Below are 6,476 nucleotides of genomic sequence, written 5' to 3'. Positions count from 1 at the left end.
CTCGGTGTTGCACCCGCACCGCACTCAGCCAGTGAGCGGGAACCGGTCTCCACATGGGATTTGAACCCTCGGTGGGAGCACCGCCGCACTCCCAAGCAGCACACTCTCCAGTGCGCCACCGGGCCGGCCCTACTCTTTGGTTCTTAATAGAAAAAGTTTGCTTATGCTGGAGCTACCTAAGTAGGTGTGGCTGAATTCCAGGAGCCATAAATCCAAATTTGGGACAGTTTTTTGGAATTTTTTAATATGTTTGGATATTGACACTTCCCCTAAATTTACTTCATTTTCTACCTTGATATTTCTCTTTATTTTCATTTTCAAATATATTTTTATTTTCCTTATATGGTGTGTGTTTTATATTATTTGTATTATATAAGATTTTATTTATCCAGAACCTTCTATATGCAAACTTTGTATTAGATCTTGTTTTTAAAGGACTTATAGTCTAGCAGTGGAAAATTGAAGTATAAATTAACTATTACACAAGGCAAAACACTAGGCAGAAATGTGGAAAAGGAACAAGGTTGAGACCAACCATGTGTCAGACTTTATGTGTATTATTTATTTAAATTCCATGATAACCTTATGAGATACATTTTAACAGACCGTTTTAAAAATGTGGAAACTAAGGCTCAAAGAAATAAAGTAACTTGCCCAACTAAAGCCAGTCAATAGGTGGCAGAACTGAAATTTAATTACAGATTTACCATTTAGCCTATCTACTAAGATTTNTTTTTTTTTTTTTTTTTTTTTTTTGGCCTCACAATCCCTCCTTTAATCTGATGCCATTTTTGAGCTTTTGTTTTGTTTTGTTTTGTTTTTACAGTACATATCTTATGAAGGTCTCTTGGTACTAAATACTATTGTTTTTTTGTTTTTTGGGGTTTTTTTTTGAAAATGTATTACACTTTTGTTCTTTTTTTTTTTTTTAACAACAGCAGTTTCAGTATCTGGTGAGAGCTTCCTACTTCATGGACAGGTGGGTCCCGTGCCCTCAGTTGTGGAGAGTGAAAGCAAGCTCTCTGGGAACTATTATAAGAATGCTAATCCCATTTGTGAGGGCTTAACCCTCATGATATCATCAAATCCTAATTACCACCCAGCTATGCCGCCTCCTAATGCCATGACATTAGGGGAGAGATTTCCAACATATGAATGTAGGTGGGATTACATAGTCAACATGAAACATTTGGCCCCTGGCCTCTCAATATTTAATGAACAATTAAAGTATATAAAATTTAAACCTGCCTGCATATTTATGATATACTTCATTTCTCCCATAGATAAAACACACTTCAAATTGGAAAGAGAAAAATTTTATTAACGGACCTAAAAATAAAACTAGCTATTAAACTCATGTACTATTTGGTTAAAGTACTTACAAAACAATCTCACCTCAATGTTTCCTTGCAAAAGGAGTAGAAATCAATAATGCATAGATCCACTTTTAGAAATTAGCCACTAATAGGCATAATACATTTATTACTTTTACAAAATTTCATTCATGTTGTAAATTTTTTACAGCATTACACATGAATTAATTTCCATTGGGCTTTCCACATTTCAGACATTTGTAGGATTTCATTTTATTACTTTTACAAAATTTCATTCATGTTGTAAATTTTTTAGAGCATTACACATGAATTAATTTCCATTGGGCTTTCCACATTTCAGACATTTGTAGGATTTCACTTCAGTGTGAATTTTCACATGACTTTTAAAGTAGTTTGTAAAATTTTAAACTTTCCTGTATTTTTAAAACTAATGGGGTTTCAATTCAGTATGCATTTGTACATTTTTTGTCAGCATATGGGGAAACTGCAGGCTTTTCCAAATTCCTTACATTTAGAATTTTTATCCAATATAAGGTTTTTCATGATTTTGAAAGGAACTGGGAGAACTGAAGGCTTTATCACATTGTGTGCATTCATAAAATTTCTCTTCAGTGAATTCTTTCATGCCTTCAAATGGAATTGGAAAAACTAAAGACTTTCCCACATTCCTTACATTCATAGGGTTTTTCTCCACTGTGAACTCTTTCATGCATTTGAAATGAATGGTGGCAGCTGAAGACTTTCCCACATATCTTACATTTATGTGGCATATCTGTGGTTTGCACTGTCATGTGTCTTTGAGTGCTTGAGACAGAACTAAAGGCTTTCCCACATTCCTTACATTTATATGGTTTCCCTCCAGTATGAGTTCTTTCATTCCTTTGAGATGAATTGGACAAACTAAAGGCTTTCCTACATTCCTTACATTCATACAGTTTCTCTGAAGTGTCAGTTCTTTCATATTTTTGAAGAGAACTGGGAAAACTAAAGGCTTTACCACATTGTTTACATTTATAGAATTTTTCTCCATTAGGATCCCTTTCAAGCATTTGAAAGTAATGGTGGTGACAAAGGCTTTCCAACATATTTTACATTTATAGGATCCATCTCCAGTGTGTGTTATCCTGTGTCTTTGAACATTTTTGAGAGAAATGAACGCTTTCCTACATTCCTTACAATCATAAGGTTTCTCTCCAGTGTGAGTCTTTTCATGAATTCAAGAGGAGTGTAGGTAACTGAAGGCTTTTCCATATTGCTTATGTCTATATGGTTTCTCTTCATATTCCTGATCTTCATATGGTTTGGGTCCAGTGTGAGAAAGGATGTGCCTATTAAGAAATGAATGACCCATGCAGACTTTATGCACAAACTGCATTGACATGGTTTTACTCCAGGATAATTATTCAGGTTAAGATTTGGTATCTGGTGGAAAGCTTCTCCACAATGATAACTTTCTTTACTTTCACTCACTTTGTCTACAGTATGATTGCTTGGATTTCTCCTGTGATTTTTGTACTGATCTTCAATGTTCTGATCTTCTCATTTTTTCCCTATAGAAGCCAAGTTTCTAAATATTTCCACCATGACAATTCCATGGAGTTTTTTTCTGGGAATGATTCAGCATAACTCACTCTTCCAGGGTGAAGTTGATCACCACATCCTCAAAGGCCACTGAGTCCATTTTCTGGCTTCTGGTTGTCCCCAAATCCTCCCTTTGGCTCCTGAAGCCACTGCAGTTCTCAGCACCATCTGAGGTCACTATAGGCAATTGACATGCACTGACACCTGCCTCTAGAATAAGGAGCAATGTCCATGCCTCTTTGTGGAGTGCCTCCTCACCCTTTTTCTCCTGGCTTCTGGTTGTCCCCAAATCCTCCCTTTGGCTCCTGAAGTCACTGCAGTTCTCAGCACCATCTGAGGTCACTATAGGCAATTGACATGCACTGACACATGCCTCTAGAATAAGGAGCAATGTCCATGCCTCTTTGTGGAGTGCCTCCTCACCCTTTTTCTTAAAAGTTGGTTTCTGTGAACACACATATTCTAGGTTGACAATGATTTTCTTTTATTATTTTCAAGATATTATTCCATTGTCTTCTTACTTTCATTTTAGTGGATGAGAAGTCAGCTGTTAATCTATAGCCCCTTTGACAGTAATGTACACTTTTGCTTTCTAAGATTCATTAGAGTCCTGCACCTATGGAATAGTGTCTTTTGTGATTCTAAAAATTTTTCAGATGATGATATTTTAAAATATGGCCGCTTTCTCCCTAGTCTTTCTATTATCTCTTTTTGGACACCAATTGGTTGTTTCTTAGACCATCTTGTTCTATCCTCTGTGACTCAATGTCTTTTTCATATTTGTTGTCTTCTATCTTTGTTCACTACCATCTTGGTAATTAATTAAAACTATCTTCCAGTTCACCAAGACTTCTGTCATCTCTGTATAGAGACTCTCATTTCTGTATATTAAATCTGCTATTTAATTTATTTGTAGAATTTCTCATTTTTATTTGTTCATTTATTATTTCTAAAGGTTCCATTTGATTCTTTTTCAAAATTTTCTGATTAATTTTGATAGTTTTTTTGAGGGGAGGGTGATGTTTTGTCATATTTTCAATACCTATTTTATTTCTTTAAATATATTATTTATATTAATTTTTTATTTTGCCTATGTCCAAAATAAAAAAAAAATTGCCTAATTCCAACACTGGTCATCATTATGAGCCTAGTTCTGCAGTATGGATTTTTGTGGTTATTCTTGTTTTTAATCTTAATTGTAGAGGCTTGCTTCTATACATTACATATATATATATTTTTTTTTTTTTTTTTACTGTGAATGCACTTTTCTTGAATGTTACTCCTCAGAGCCCTGAGTTAAAAGTACAATCCTCAAGAGAGGAGTTTACTTAAATTCTCCACTATTACAACATTGGATTATATTCAACTACATTTTGGTTTGTAATATTTGTTGGTTTATACACCACATGTGAATTCTGGATCCAAACTCATGTGCAGATGGACTTATATGTGTAGAGATTCTTGGGGAGGCTTTAATCTGCTTTATACAGAGATAAGCAGATAATCCAACCCATCTTTCTGAAGAGCAAGTTTATTGTTTTATTTTATTTTTCCTAAACCACTTATGACAATCTTATCCTTATTTATGAGCTGCTGATTCAACTTTCTCCCTGAGCGAGTCTTAGGTTTTGTCTACTGTTCTCTGGGTGGATGATTTGTTTAAACCTAAGTTCTAGGTCACCAGAAATTGGCAAACAGCCTTAGTAAAAATAATAATTTCCTTTCCAGAGTATATTTTCCATCATGTCTAATCTCTGGAGATTTCCTTATTTTTAATACTTTATTCAGAATTTTTATGAATTCTATACCAGGAAGATTTCTCTGGTGATCTATTTCATCTGGTGATAGAAGGCATGGGTTTTCTTTCTATCCCGTGTCACAGACAGGACAGGAATTCAGGCTATATGCTTTTTATAAACAGTTCTAGGATCTTGCCTTAAGCAGGCCTGAGGTGTCAATTCCTCTTCCTGGGTGGGTATTAAAACCCCAGTCCTAGCTCCTATGGCCCATATTTTGTTCTAATACCAATTTGGATATTTATCTCGGACCCTGATCACCTCTTTGTCTTTAAATTTACTTTTTGTGGTACTTTAGAATTATTCCTTATTGCTTTCAAATGCAACTACATTTTTATTTTTGTTGTCATTATCCTTAACCAACAGTTATATCTGAGAGGCTGTGAAGCACAGTAGTTAAGAGCACAGTCTCTCAAGCTGGACTTCCAGGCTGAACTGGCTGCACTACTCTCTAGCTGTGCTGACTTGGATGAGTAATTTAACCTTTCTGTGCCTTAGATCTCTTCATTGATAAGGTAGGCATAATAACCATGTTTACCACCTAGAGTTTTCATGAGGATTCAATGAGTCGATCCATGTAAATCATGCAGAACAGTCCCTGGCACATGATCTGTGCTATATAAGAGTAAAATAGTATCAACGTGGTGTATTTAGGCCAGCAGAGAGTTTTTCTGCTTCAGCTTAGGCTTTCCTAAACAGACCTAGCTCTCTCCAAAGTCCATATTCTTTCCATCACACCCTGAAATCCACCCAGGGATAGAAGATGGGTTAAGGGAGGAGCTGTATGAGTCTTGGTGGGATAAGACAGAGATCTGCTTTTTAAATTATGAGGTAGAGGCTTGGTTGTTGAATAATAAGGTCAAAATTCTACTTTACATAACCAGGGGAATATAAGCTAGTGCAAGTGGCTGAGTAGATGCAGGATAATAAAAATTGGTCCCCATGTTTGCAGCAGGCTGAACTTATTGTTAGGTATTAATTGACCCACAAATTTAGGTTAGAATGAGGGCAGAACTTAACCATGTCTGCACATGTCCCTGTGTCCTTGGCAAAGGATAGCACAGTGCCACACATATCATAGCAGCTCAGTGAGTACTTGCCAACCAAATAGTAAAAAAAGATTTGAACCTTTTTCCTCTTTTTTGAAAGGACAGATGAATTTCTTCCTATACTCGTATCCCCAAGATAACTATAACACAGTTACAGTTAGATAAACTGTCCTGTGAAATTCACCTGGGTCTGAAAAAGAACTCTGCTGCTCAGTTTCTTCAATACCTAACCATGTCGGAAACCTAAGCTAAGATGTTTTGAACAACAAGGTATCCAGTTGGGAAATGATCTCTTGTTAAATGACACCAGGGAGGTGTTGGGTAATGATCTATTTTAGACCTTTAATTAATTATCTGGAAGCAGGATTCAGGAGTGCGCAGAGAAACTTGCAGGTGTGTTCCATTAGGAGGGATGGCAAATGCCACCATGGAGGAATGGAACAAAAGGGGATGGAGCCATGTGTAGGGCTAACAGTCAACCAGGGAGGGCCAGGGTGGCAGCTGCCTTCGACCAGCAGGGGTTGACATGTGGCCCTTAATGCATGAGCACTCAGTGAGATGGAGTCTTGCTTCTTAAAGATATTTTGTCTACCAGTTGGCCCCAGCTCTCTGAACACATTCCATGTGACACCCTCACCCTGTTTCCATGGTACCCATACCACTCATACTCAGAGCAGCATCACCTAGTGTTTAAGGGCAAGTTCTCTGGAGTCAGG

General features: G+C 36.6%; 1 pseudogene; it reads right to left on the bottom strand.

Moving 5' to 3' along the window:
* Window positions 1-1,963: 1,963 nt before the first annotated feature.
* LOC103610786 overlaps window positions 1,964-6,476 on the bottom strand; it is a 16,703-nt pseudogene continuing 12,190 nt past the window's right edge.

Source organism: Galeopterus variegatus, unplaced genomic scaffold (assembly GCF_000696425.1).
Source record: "Galeopterus variegatus unplaced genomic scaffold, G_variegatus-3.0.2 Scaffold11790, whole genome shotgun sequence".
NCBI classification, from domain to species: Eukaryota; Metazoa; Chordata; class Mammalia; order Dermoptera; family Cynocephalidae; genus Galeopterus; species Galeopterus variegatus.
Note: the sequence above shows the minus strand (reverse complement) of the source record. Positions and strands in the feature narration are given on the sequence as shown.